Genomic DNA, 15,280 nt, shown 5'->3' with positions numbered 1-15,280 from the left:
AGTTCCTTCAACAACATCCCCAAAACATCTTCAGAACATTGCAGTTCAGTGTTCCACCTTTGTTAATATGTCACATTACAGGAACATTTAATAATTAAAACAATCATCTTAAGTGTCGGTAACATGTGGAAAACATTTGGAGAACGTTCCTTGTAAAAGTCATAAAAGCTTATCTATGTTCTCAACAAACTCTAAAAGTCTTAGTCCACTTTTACCCTCATAGGAACTCTGTTGGAAGTTACATCCATTCTTGGGACATTGATTAAAACCATAAAACATGATTAGAACTTGTAGATAATGTTGTAGGAACGTTCCCTGCTGGTTCTGTAACCTTCTCCTGCAGTTGCTGTACTGTTACTTCTGAAACGATAACTTTGTTGTTGGTTCTACTCAACATTTTCTGGGGTTAAAAACACAAAGCATCGTGAAAGTTCCGTTTTTCATTATTCTAAAAGTAAAACGAGAGCATGTGGCTTTTTCGAATCGCTCAAACATTCCCTGAAACGATTAGAAAAGATATCGGATTACTCGCCGCTGAGCGAAACTTGCAGTTTTATTGAATAAATGCTAACGTGGCTGTGTAATGTATTACCTCGCTGGATGAACTATCCCTAATGCGAGTCATTACCGGAGCTGGAGACTTTCTGCCGTCATCCATCATCCCCTCTGACAAGCACAATTATACCCCGGACTCAGCACACGGCAGCTTCTTACCGAAACATGACAGCGGCCCACTGATGTAATTGCATCCTTGCAAGTAGTCATGTCATGTTCTTTGTTCAACCTTTTCTCCACGGAGCTGCAGGTGGTGGAAGATCTGCACACCGGGAAAAAGACGAAAAACCCCGAAGCCAGGGGATCCATAACCGACACGACGCCTTTGATTGGGTCCATTTCACTGTTTACATGTCATCTTATTGCACTGATTACTGTCAGTCGCTAACAAACGTTCCACAAACACAATCTTTTATTCCACAGGAGTTTATATTTATGAAGTTAAAGCAATTCCATGCTGTTTACTGTCATCAGGGTTCATTGTTCTCCAGGTGACGAGTTTTTAATGTTCTTTTCACCCCCATTTGGTACAGAAAAAGCTGAGAAAAACAGTTAAAGGTGTACAATTGGCATCTAAAACATAAAATAAATGCAATAAAAGAACCATAATGTTAAAGTGTTATTGAAAAAAGACATGACCCCAACAGAATCATAACCACACAAGATTTTACCTTCATACTGTGAATATATTCTGGGTTACAGAACCAGAGTCATTCCAGAATTTTGAGGGATTGAAAACACATTATTTAAGTTAATCCTGGACTCTTCTGTGTATAAAAATGATCCTTTCATCGTCTAAAACTCATTCTGACTAACCAACTACTACACGTTAATCAGAAATTGTTAAAAATGATTAGAAAGTGTCCAAAATACTCAAAAAAAGTCTCCAAAATGTACCAACATTTCTATAAATTTTTCTATAAATGACTCTAATTGTCCAACATGACTTGAAAACTGTCCAAAATTATCTCATTTGTTTACGTCTAGAACTTGTTTTGAACAACAACAATTGGAAAACTTTTGAAAATTACTAAAATGTCGGAAATTAGTCAAAAAAATGTACGAAATGACATGAAAGTTGTCTAAAATTACTCAAGAAATAGACAACATTTATTTTTAGGTTTTATGTAAAATGATCCTTTCATCGTCTATAACTGTTCTGACAAACCAATTCTCCTAAATATCATGGTTCTATCTGCTGGACTGATGAAGTTCTGAGGATCAGAAATGATGGAAAAAGTCCATTAAAAAGTGATAAATCTGGACCCACCTCTATGGAACTCTGGAAATATTCCCAGGATGAAGGTAGAACTCTGATCATTGATAAAGTTACTGGACATGAAGAACCAAATGGTTCTTCAGTGGTCATTTTGCTTCTTTTAGTGAAGATTTTGTGTCTTTCTCTGCTATGTTCACCTATTTTTGTGGTGATTTGAACCCTGTTTTTGGTAGTTTAAGCCTTTTTGTGGCAATTTTCCATTTTTTTCCCCAGAACTCAGATGTGTTTCTCCTCCTAAATGTCATGGTTCTATCTGCTGGACTGATGAAGTTCTGAGGCTCAGAAATGATGGAAAAAGTCCATTAAAAAGTGATAAATATGGACCCACCTCTATGGAACTCTGGAAATATTCCCAGGATGAAGGTAGAACTCTGATGACTGATAAAGTTACTGGAGATGAATAACCAGATGGTTCTGAGGAGGTTCTGATGAGAACTCTTACTCATATTTGGTTCATTTTATATGAACTATGACTATTTTCACTTTCATCTGTGATGGATTTCTGCCTTGTGTTGTTGTAAATAAAAAGCTGTTCCTCTTTGATTCTGAATTGCCAGAACATGACATTTACATCAGTGTTTCATGTTTTATTCACTCCCTCCAGCTGTTTAACAGTATTAAACGGTTTCTTCCCTCAAAAATTATCAATAAACCGCATCATCATTCAGGGTGCAGATTCATATCAACACAGAAAAGCTTTTATTTCATCTTTTGGCATAGAAAAACTAAGCGCATCCTCTTTGAAGTTGTTTACTTGACCTCACGCAGACTTCAGAGGACTTTGCATTGACTTGCATTCATTTCCTGGAGACGTAACCTCAAAAAACACTCCCTGACCTCACAATTTATTAGTTTTATGCTTTGACGACCCTCACAATGCGTAAACACATTTAGGTCCCCACAACATCAGCAACACACAACCACACACACCCAGGCAAAAACCCAAGGCGTCACTGGTGATTTATTCATTCAATAACCAGCAAGACAATCATTTTTCTCCATTTGGCTGCTATGGCCCGAAGAGAAAAAACTGTTAAGATATTAGTAAATAAGAAAAAAGTGAATAGAGAGTGGAGCAGAAGTGCATTACTGAGCGTGACCTTCTACCAGCCGGTGACAGGACGGTAAAAAGCTGCATAAATCAGTGGGAATGGAACAGGTGGAAGCCTGAATTCATGTCGCCTTTCCATGTCCGGTTTCTTTGCCGGCTTTTTGTCCTCCTGCTTCTTTATTCACAGGGAAAAATCTGTCTTTTTCTTCGACCCAGAAGCAGCTCTGATGGCGAAAAACTTGTGAATCACACGAGGTGAAAAGGAAGAAGCAGCTTGGAGGTGCTGGATGAAATCATAATTGGAAAGAGGAAGATGAATGAAGGCTTTATTAAAGTGAGAAATTCCAAAAGGTCACATAGTTAAAAGGTGATAATAAAAGTGATTGATTCTTGGGGTCATGTCTGGGTTACCCTTTTCTGTAGGGGAGTAAAACCTGACTTGCTTCTCCGATGTGACTTAAATCTTGTCTGTGCAAATATGAATATTCAGACTAATTTAGCAGATCAAATCTATCATGCAGGAAGAGTTTTTAATTAAGAAGAACCAGACTGTTTTTATTTTAGGCATGAGAGCAGAATGAGACTGAATTAAAGCGGCAAGCAGCATTGGTCGGGTCCTTGCATCCTCGCTGGTCAGCGAATCCAAGCATGTCCGCCAGGTGGCGCTATAACTGTGAATGTATATCAGCCTATGGACTGGATCAGGGCCGGACTCTGATCATACATATAAAGTTTGAGGCAGATTGATGCATGTACAGGCTAGTTAGACAGTACTTCCTGTTTCATGGCGAAATGTCGAAATTCCGCCGGCCATCATTTCCACGCCCTCAGACTTTTGTGGAGCGTTTTGGGAGCTTTTGATCACCCATTACTGGTGTACATCCTGGCCAAATTTAAGCTCTTTCAGGGTGATCTTGTTTGAGTTTATAGCTTTTGAAAATGTCCAAAAATCACCCAAAATCTTCTAAAATATAACACATAATTCAGAATGACCAACTTCCTGTTGTGTTTTGGGCATGGGTGTCAATTACAGTTTTGTGCGTCTTGATGAGTTACATATTCGTACCAAAGTTCATAAGTCTAGCTCACATGTACTGGTGGTAAAAAAAAAATTGAAATATTCCAGGGGACGCTATTGAGCCATGTTGGAACACACATATGCCTTTCCCCTAAAACACTCCTCGACCTAAAAATTTTCTCTGATGGAATCATTGAAACATGAATCTTTGTCACGAACAAACAGTCATATATTTTGTTTTTTTCATAGATATATTGAATGTCTTCTGGAAATATAATAAAATCTGCTGGATCAAAAATATACATACAGCAAGGCCATTTGGTTCAGCTAGGTTCTTCTGGTTTCCGTCCACGATCTGGTTTATCTTTGACTCCTCTGCACAGAATTGGTTCAGTTCAACTAAATTTGTCGTCTTTCTGACTCAGACTTGTTTCTTCAGGTTCTTGATGGGTCTAAGTCAGGACTTTAGGGAGACCAGTCTAGAACCTTCATTCTAGCCTGATGGAACCATTTCTTTACCACGTCTGATGTGTGTTTGGACTCATTGTCTGGTTGAAACATCCAACTGTGTCCAAGATCAACCTTCTGCTGATGGTTTTAGGTTTTCCTGAAGAATGTGGAGGTGATCCTCCTTCTTCATTATTCCATTTACTTTGTGTAAAGCTCCAGTTCCACAGAGCATGATACTGCCACCACCATGCTTGGTGGTAGGTTTGGTGTTCTTAGGGTTAAAGGCCTCACCTTCAGTTTTTCTTCCATCTGACCACAGAACTTTCCTCCAGAAGGTCTTTTCTTTGTCCATGTGATCAGCAGCAGACTTGAGTGGAGCTTTAAGGTTGTGCTTCTAGAGGAAGAACTTCCTTCTTCATGGATCCTCTCAGCTCATGTTGATGTAAAACCCTGTGGACACTGACAGCTGTGTTCCAGCAGCTTCTCATTCATTCAGACCTGCTTTCTGATGATTCCTGGTTGACTCTTGACCATCCTGACCAATGGTCTCTCAGCAGCAGGTGATAGTTTGAGATTTTTTTTTCTTTTTGTTCAAGAAGAAGGTGAAGTCGGAGTCCGTAAAACCAAAACATTGACCCAGAAGACGCTAAAATGCTCCACAGAGCTGAGGGGAACAACAGAGTCTTTCACAGTACAGCACACTTTATACAGACAATAGATGGCCTGATAAAGATAGTGACAGTGCAGCTTTAATCTCCACAATAGCAGAGCTGTAAAACGCCACCTTGGAACTCCTTCTGGAGCTGATAAGAAGAGTTCAGTGTAGATTTTGTACGTTCTTCCCCTCAACGCTCAACAGCAAACACAAGAAATGTGGTGACAAACAGACTTCATATTCCTGCAGGGATCATCTACAACATCAGTGTATCTGTCTCATATTCACTCATCTATTCTTTCTGCAAATATTCCTTTAACTGGTTTATTCATGACCCTTTTTCTTTCTTTGGTCAACAGCAGCACTAATGAGATTTCTTTTAAAAGCGAGGACGGGGAATGAATCCAAGACGCTCAATTGTAAGACTCTTAAAAAATTAAAAAGCCACATTTCTGTCGTTCTTCCAGCACAGTGTCTTCTGCAGCTTTTCTTTTTAGAAGTCGTTCTGCTGTTGTGATGGAAATGGAGCCACAGTGAAAGTTAATTAGATGACTACTCCTCTTAGCGCCGCCACCCCCCTTCATTTTTCACCCGCTCCATTATTCTATTAAGGTTCTATTATCCTGTTAACATTTTCACGCTTTTCTTAAAAAATAATTACCCACTTGCAGCTGTTTGTCATCTCGCCCTCTTCAGTTCTTTGCTCAGTTTCCAGGCGACCTCCGCCGATGTCAAGGCGCCTTCATGCAAATGTAGAAAAGAAACTCCCGAACTTATTGCTTTAATGTATGCCGGTGAGTTTTTGTCACCAGGAACACCGAGTAGCATTCTGTTCTGTCTTTTTGTGCAAACAGTGTCAGTCAAGCTTTAATTAAATTCAGCAGCACTTAAAGCAGATGTTTAGCAGGTAGATGTGGTGAGAGGGTGCAGCAGTGAGTGGGCGCCTCGGGCAGGAGAGAAGAGTTAGAAGTAAAGAGAAAAGTCAGAGAGAAAGCGAAGAAGTCGAGACGTTTTGTGAGAAAGTGAGTGGATCGACACAAAGCAGACGAGCTGCTGAGTAAGGAAAAGAATAGAGGTCAGCTGGTGTCAGTTTCGACAGAACTCAAGGAATGTGTTGCTCCATCCACAATCTTTTGGTTTTTCTTTGACTCCTCTGGACAGAATTGGTTCAGTTCAACTAAACTTGTCGTCTTTCTGACTTGTTTCTTCAGGTTGTTGATGGGTCTAAGTCAGGACTTTGGGGAGACCAGTCTAGAACCTTCATTCTAACCTGATGGAACCATTTCTTTACCACGTCTGATGTGTGTTTGGACTCATTGTCTTGTTGAAACATCCAACTGTGTCCAAGATCAACCTTCTGCTGATGGTTTTAGGTTTTCCTGAAGAACGTGGAGGTGATCCTCCTTCTTCATTATTCCATTTACTTTGTGTAAAGCTCCAGTTCCACAGATCATGATACTGCCACCTCCATGCTTGATGGTAGGCTTGGTGTTCTTTTTTTTTTTTTTTTTTGGTTGCAAGACTAAAATATGCATCAATCTCATACAATGTTGACACCTCTTTTGTGGAGTTAAACAATGAGAACAAATGCAGACAAAAAAAAAAAAAAAAAAAAGGCTTGGTGTTCTTGAGGTCTGTAACCAATCTGAAACCAGTCCTAAAAAAGTCTAAAACCAAAATCCAACCCAAACGAGTCCAAAAAAATCTTCAGAACCAGTGAGAATGTAGTCTGAAGTTGTGAAGCAGAGTGGTGCAGTGGAAGGGTGCTTGACCCATAATCCAGAGGTCGATGGATCAAAACCATCCTGTGCTAAAAGTTTTGGGGGCAGTGGTAGCGCAATGAGTAAATTCTGGACTACTGATTCGAAGGTCATTGGTTCAAACCCTGATGTGGCCACTGTCAGGCCCTTGAGCAACCCTTAACCCTTCCTGCTCCAGGAAGCAGCTGACTCTGCGCTCTGAACAGAATTTCCCTCTGGGGATTAATAAAGGTAGGAGAAAAAAAAAGAAACAAATCTAAACTACTCTGAAAAAAACGGCCAAGACCGTCTGAAACCAGTCCTCATCCAGGACCAGATCCAGAGTCAAATAAATCCTAAACCAACTTTAAATCACATCCAAAACCAGGAGCACCAAACATAAACCAGTCCCAAGAAAGTCCAGAACCAGTCCAACATCCAGTCTGAAACCAGTCCAGAAGCTCTTCTAGAAAGCCCCAGAGCATGATACTGCCACCTCCATGCTGGATGGTAGGTTTGGTGTTAAAAAAAAAAAGTCCAAGACCCACCTAAGACAGTATGAAATTAGTCCTAAAAAGGTCTAAAACCAGGACCAAAATCAAACCTAAATCAGTCCAAAAAAATGTTTAGAACCAGTCAGAATGCAGTCTAAAAGCAGTCCTAAAAAAGTCAAAAACCAGTACAAAATTGAGACCTAAACCAGGAGAACCAAGACTGAAACCAAACATAAACCATCACCATGCTTGATGGTAACTTTCCTGCAGAAGGCCTTTTCTTTGTCCAGCAGACTTGAGTGGAGCTTTAAGGTTCTGCTTGTAGAAGAAGAACTTCCTTCTCAGCTCATGTTGATGTAAAACCCTGTGGACACTGACACTTAAGCCCACTAAATGTACCTGACACCTTTAGTAACTCGGGTACTTTATTGGTTGGGATTTTTGCGTGAAAGATTCTGTAATTTAGTAATTTAACATATTTTTATTTCAGCAGAATTAACTTCTTTGCGTTGAACAAATTTGCCAATAAAGCTGCAGATAAATTTGTTGCCTGAGCTTTTTCATTCTTAAATAAGTCTTTATGCAGATTATATTTGAAATCCTTTGGGAAAACTTGTGCTGGTTTTGTGCGTTTTATTGTTTTCATGCGAGTCATATTTCTTTACTCTCTCCGAATATGAAAGAGTCCAATCTGCTCGATGCAAACTTTAAGACAACATTTAGTCTTTTTATTTCTTCTTCCTCTGTTGATGACTTCAAAGTGAAGTGTTTCTTTTCTCTTTTCAAAGACTTATCTCTCAGTTTCCATCTTTCTGCACATCACAGATCCATACATCAGCTCCAGAGTGGAGGTGTTTGGTGTGTTTTGTCGTTTAATTTTTGGCTCTTGCGGTGATAGATGATGCCGCCGTCCATCTCCGCTCATGCAAATTAAAACTTCTGGCTTTAAAAAAACTCAAAGCAAACGACTCTTCCATCAGTCAGAATCTTTACGGACTTGATTGGACAATTCAGAAATAAAAAAACTCTCTAGTGGTTGGATTCTTGGTGCTTTTCTTCCCTCCTGATGACATGAATCTGGTCTTTTTTCTCATCTTGTTGTCCTGCAGATTGTAAGAATGCATCGACTCTCTGCTGACCTCCCAGCGACGCTTCGATTCGAGGCTCCACGACCCTGAAAATGATTAAGTGGGTAATGAAAATGAAAGCCTGCTTTTAAAACCTGTCAAATGGATTCATAATTAGCATGATTTTCTCCCCTTTCGATGGGACGAATGGCAAATGTCACGCGAGGTTAACGCCGTCGATCAGGTGTTGATTCAACCTCTGGACAAAGAGCGGCTTCGTGTGCGTTGGAGGCAGCAGGGAAGTGAAGCTTCGACGCCAATTAACACGATCACACCTCCGTTTTCAGACCCACAGCTGCAGGAACAGACACTAAAATAGACGGAAATGATGGATGATTGACGGAGGTGTTTAGGTGGAGGAACAGGGGAGGGAAAAATGGAAAGACAATGTCACTCAGACAAGTCGAAGTCATTTTAGACACTTTTCTCAATTATTCTGACAAGTTTAAGTCACTTTGGACAAGATTTCAGTCAATTCGGACACATTTAGTCATTTTGGGTCTATTTTCAGTTATTCGGAAAGTCTTAGACATTTTTTTTCCAATCATTTTGGGCAGGTTTGAGCCATTTCAGACCAATTTTTAAAGGAATTTTAAAATAATTTCTGACAAATTTGGAATCATTTTGGGCCTTTTTTTGCAATCATTCAGACAAATTTAAGTCATTTTAGACCTTTTCTTCCAATCATTTTGGACCATTCTGAACTATTCTGGACCAAATTCTAGTCATTTCCAATGTGAATATTTCCATGTAGAAAGATGTTTCTCCATGCTGAATGTATCTCCAACAACTTGCTCCTCTGTTCACTGTTTCTGAGCCGAGCTGCATTTATTTTATTCATCCAGTAGCTTTGATTTTAGGTGAAGGAACAGGAGAGGGAAACATGGATAGATAATGTGGAGAGCAGTGCAGTAGACCCTCGGGGGGATCGTTGTTGTTTTATGTGTCGCCGTCACAGCAATGGATGGACGGACTGGAACACAACAACAGGGACGTAAATGATGACTTTCCTTCACAACGGCCACAAAACTCAGAGCTGTAAACGAGATAAAGTTCATAATATGAGCTGAAAAGAGCCTAATTCTAAGGTTCATGGACAGAAGATGAGATGAAACTTCATCAATCCCAAAGGAAATACTTGTGCAAGGCACATTACAGAGAAAAAAAAGACATAAAAAATGTAGCATCAAAAATGTAGAAAAGTGGTAAAATATCAGTCCTATACATCACTGAAATAAAATAAGTAAACTAGAATAAGACTAGAAGAGTACATTAGAAAGTAATGCTGGCAATTATACTGAGGTAATAAGTAATGTCGGCATGCTAATGAAATATTACACCTGAAATATGAGATGAAAAATGAAACTTTCCCATGTAATTAAAATATTACAAGTGACAATGAGATTACAATGAAATATTGTATCTGAAATATGAGATGAAAATAAAATACTGCACCAGAAAATGAAATATTGGAACTAAAAAACTAGATGAAAATGAAATCTTACCTGAGAATACAATATTCCATCTAAAACATTAAATATTGCATCTGAAAAATAGTGAAAATGAAATATTGTACCTGAAATATGAGATGAAAATTACATAATGCACCTGAAAATGAAATACTGGAACTCAATGGAAATGAATATTGAAACTGAAATATTAGATGAAAATGAGATGTCGCACATGCAAAATGACATATTGATGAAATGTTGCACCTGAAAATAAACTATTGTATATCAAATAAGAAATAAAATGAAATACTTCACCTGAAATATGAGACAGAAATGCTGCACCTGAAAATGAAATATTGTATATAAAATAAGAAATAAAATGAAATACTTCACCTGAAATATGAGACAGAAATGCTGCAATTGAAAATGAAATATTGTAACTAAAAAATAGATAAAAATGAAATATTCTACCTGAAAATGAACTGAAAGTGAAATATTGCACCTGAAAAAAATGAGGTGAAAATAAAATATTGTATCTGAAAAATGAGAGGAAAATGAAATATTCCACCTGGAAATTACATGAAAATGAAATATTGCAGCTAAAAAGAGATAAAAAAATGAAGTATTCCACCCAAAAATGAGCTGAAATATGAAATGGAGTTGAAATATGGAACATGTAATTAAAATGCTGTGAATGAAAGTGAAATATTGAACATAGAACAAGATGCTACAGATGATACTGAAACTGCTGAAAACAAATATTACACATTATATTCAAATCATATTTTGGATCTCAGTTGTTTTAGTTTTCATGTGTTTTAAAAACTCCTGGTGTCTCCACTGGATGAAATCAGTCTGGAACCACTTTTCCCTCAGTCTGTTTCTCAACATGTTTTCTTCTGTTTGTTGTTTTCAGTTGAAGGATGTTGATAGAATCTGATCTTGTGTGAGAAGAGAAGAGAAGAGAAGAGAAGAGAAGAGAAGAGAAGAGAAGAGAAGAGAAGAGAAGAGAAGAGAAGAGAAGAGAAGAGAAGAGAAGAGAAGAGAAGAGAAGAGAAGAGAAGAGAAGAGAAGAGAAGAGAAGAGAAGCAGCAGTTTGTGGTTTTGGATCAGATCCTGCAGAGTTTTGTCTCTGAATCACACAGAGGATCTAACAGAGGATCTAACAGAGGATCTAACAGAGGATCTACCAGAGGATCTAACAGAGGATCTAACAGAGGATCTACCAGAGACTCTAACAGAGGATCTAACAGAGGATCTAACAGAGAATCTCACAGAGGATTTCACAGAGGATCTAACAGAGACTCTAACAGAGGATCTAACAGAGGATCTAACAGAGGATCTCACAGAGGATCTCACAGAGGATCTCACAGAGGATCTAACAGAGGATCTAACAGAGGATCTAACAGAGGATCTACCAGAGACTCTAACAGAGGATCTAACAGAGGATCTAACAGAGGATCTAACAGAGGATCTACCAGAGACTCTAACAGAGGATCTAACAGAGGATCTAACAGAGAATCTCACAGAGGATCTCACAGAGGATCTAACAGAGACTCTAACAGAGGATCTAACAGAGGATCTAACAGAGGATCTCACAGAGGATCTCACAGAGGATCTAACAGAGGATCTACCAGAGACTCTAACAGAGGATCTAACAGAGGATCTAACAGAGACTCTAACAGAGACTCTAACAGAGGATCTAACAGAGGATCTCACAGAGGATCTAACAGAGGATCTAACAGAGGATCTAACAGAGGATCTACCAGAGACTCTAACAGAGGATCTAACAGAGGATCTAACAGAGGATCTAACAGAGGATCTACCAGAGACTCTAACAGAGGATCTAACAGAGGATCTAACAGAGAATCTCACAGAGGATTTCACAGAGGATCTAACAGAGACTCTAACAGAGGATCTAACAGAGGATCTAACAGAGGATCTCACAGAGGATCTCACAGAGGATCTAACAGAGGATCTAACAGAGGATCTAACAGAGGATCTAACAGAGGATCTAACAGAGACTCTAACAGAGGATCTAACAGAGGATCTCACAGAGGATCTCACAGAGGATCTCACAGAGGATCTAACAGAGACTCTAACAGAGGATCTCACAGAGGATCTCACAGAGGATCTCACAGTGCCATCTACTGGTGAAAAGCACTGCTGAGATGTTGGAGGTGTTTCAGCAACAATGGCATTCAGACTAGTGTGTGATTGGAGTTTCTCCAGAGCTGCGACCACAGAACCTCCAGACAGTAAAGTGCTTTAAATCTGTGCAGAAATCCTTCAGTGCTGCTGCGTCTCATTCAGGTTTAAACACTGGATGATCTCAGCAGCTCTTGTTCGCTCCTTTCATGCAGCTTCATACAGAAATACGTCCATCCCAGAACTTCAGGCTGAGCTTTATCTCCTCCAGTATCAGTTTGGATCTCAGCAGCTTCTTGTGGAAAGTTTTCCAGAAAACGCTGCAGGCTGTTAGACACAGAAGGAGACGTTTAACAGCCACATGTGGGCGTAAAGTTCAGGCCACACTCTGGATATGTTAGAATAATAAGAGAGTTAAATATAGGATAGAGTAGATCTGTATCTGGACAGCTCAGTTCTACTGAAACAAACACATTTTTATGTTGTTTCCATGTTTTCAGGTCAGTTTTTCTTGTCTAAATCCAGGTTTTGAGGATATTAAGGCTGTTTAAATCAAATCTACCATAACCTCACGTGAGTTTCATCCAGCCGCCTTCATCTTCTCTGGACAGTTTTCATGTTTTCCTGCTAGTTTTGTGAAGAATCCAAATTAGTAGAACCAGCAAACTACAGAAAACAGACTCCTATAACATTGGGAAATGTTAAACAAGTCTTTATTTTACTTTTATGTAAAATATATCTTCATAAACCTACCAAACCTTCATTTTCAGTCTTTAAAACTGATGCCAGATAGCGTATTTAAACTGTCTTTGACTATAAAAGCAGTAAAGTTGGTTTTCTGTCTCAAAACTCCTGATGTTTGAGGTTTTATAAGTTCTATAAAGATGACTTTAAAAAGCCACCAGCTAAGCTAACCTCCTCTGAGCTCCAGTTTCTGGACAGATATGAGGATCATCAATCTTCACTCACTTCACTGTTTAGGATGGAAACTTGGCGTAGAGACAGAAACACAAGAGAACAAATACAAGTACATCACATTCTACTGTTGTTAGAGCCTCAAAAGTTGGAGAAATGTTGACCAAAGACTGGATTTTAGTAGAAATATGGATCCATCCTCATATATATATTCACTTAGAGGAACTTTATGGGGACACAATATCAGCCTGGACTGAACATTTTGCATTTTTCTTTCATTTTCAAAGACCAGTAATTAAGAATGTGTCCTCTGCCGGATCCATTTGACCATTTAGATCTACTGGAAGCTATTCTGAGTTTTCACCACATTTCATGGCTGCTGGAGTTTTATTTCTGGCGATACTGAACCTTTACAATGGCTTCTCATGTACCTATTTTAATCTGAGGAAATCATGGTGCAATTAAAAGAAAAGCTCATTTCAAAGCAGAGAAAACATGAATTAATGATCCATTTATTCCTGTTCTTCCCTGCTGAAGCTCCGTATGTTCACTTCACCTGCTGTGCTCTGAAGAAAATCCTTTACATTTGCATTATTCCAGCTATTATCTAATTAAAAGTGAATAATTTGAGCACAGTTTCTGCTATAATTAACCCCGACTGAAAGGTCAGAGCGCTATTAAAGACATCTTGAGCTAGAATTATACCTCGCCATTAAATGTTAAAAAAGTTTCCGTTTGCGTTGCTTTAAAAGCAGAGAATAATTTTCCTCCCTGACTGCTCTCCTGTACATAGAACCATAATTACAGTGTCTCCTTTTTCTTATTAGCAGATAAGACTTCCATAATGGTTCCCCGGAGAGGCTGTCCAAACTTAATTAACACCAGCTAAACACTCCCCTTCCTCCCTCCTTATTATTATTATTAAACCACGACAGCAGCAGCAGTCGACCATCAGGAAAAACCAAACCCAGACTCGACTCGGACAAACTCTCCCCTTAATTCACTCCTCCAAGTGAACAAACTGTGAGTGTCTAATTCCGCCGTAAGCTCTGAAATCTGATCTGAGAGCTCCTCTAATTCCCCTTTGTTTGACTTGGGAGAGATGAGCCGTTAATTACAGACTGCAGAGATTAAACAGAGCCTCGGTTAAATCGTTACGCCACACAGGATGGAGAGCCGAGGAACAAAAAGATGCTGTTCTGGGCGAAACGTGGCGTCGTTTAGCTGACGAGAACAAGGAGATTAGCTGAGAAAAGGTGCCTGAGCAGCACAAAGAAAGGCTGTTCCAGGGTTTAGACAGAGCCGTGTTGATTTAATCTGTCCAAATGAGCTCCTTCACCTCGAAAAAACACAAAACACGATTCAGACACATTAAAGCTGCACTATCTGACTGTGTCACCCTAAAAATGCATGAAATAATAAAGTGAAAGGGGTTTTCATTGAGTTTTAGCATCTGTCAGCTTGCTGTTTTGGCTTTTGGTGCACAAACTTCTTATTGTCACTTCAGATAGCAATGTTTGTGCAATGTTTAGGACTCAAAATCTGCAGAAATTCAACTCCCACAACCATAAAACCAGACAGAATAGTTTCCAGCAGATCAGAATGATTGAACTGATCCAGCAGAGGTCAAATTTTCAATTACTGGTCCTTGAAAATGGAAAAAAAAAAGTGCAAGTCCAAAATCCCAATAATTAATAATTATTGACCCTTAAAAATGGGGGGGAAGTACAAAATTTTCAACCGAGAGTGGCATTGTGTCCAATATAACTTGAAACTTGCACTAAACTGATAAAAAAAATGTCCAAAATACCAATAATTTATCATTATTGACCATTAAAAATGTGAAAAAGTCCAAACTTTTCAAGGAAGAGTGGTATTGTGTCCCCAGAAAGTTCCTGTAAGTGTACATATATGTGATTAGATCCAGTAACTGACTGCGTCACCCTAAAAATGCATGCAATAATAAAGTGAAAGGGCTTTTCATTATGTTTTAGCATCTTTCACCTCACTGTTCTGGCTCTTTGGTGCACAAACGTCCCAACCCTTCAGATAGCAGTGTTTCTGCAATGTTTAGGGCTAAAAAATCTGCAGAAATAAAACTCCCAAGGTGAGGACTCAGACAGAATAGTTTCCAGCCGATCAGAATGATTGAACTGATCCAGCAGAGGTCAAATTTTTAATTACTGGTCCCTGAAAATGGGAAAAAAGTCCAAAATTTTCAAGCAAGAGTGGTATTGTGTCCAATATGATTTCAAACATGTACTAAAATGACAAAAAATGTCCAAAATACAATAATTAATAATTACTGACCCTTAAAAATGGGGAAAAAGTGTACAATTTCCAATCAAGGCTGGTATTGTGTCTCCATAAAGTTCCTGTAAGTGTATATATATGGATG

Source organism: Amphiprion ocellaris, chromosome 3 (genome assembly GCF_022539595.1).
Source record: "Amphiprion ocellaris isolate individual 3 ecotype Okinawa chromosome 3, ASM2253959v1, whole genome shotgun sequence".
Classification (NCBI taxonomy): domain Eukaryota; kingdom Metazoa; phylum Chordata; class Actinopteri; family Pomacentridae; genus Amphiprion; species Amphiprion ocellaris.
This window is presented reverse-complemented; position numbering follows the sequence as displayed.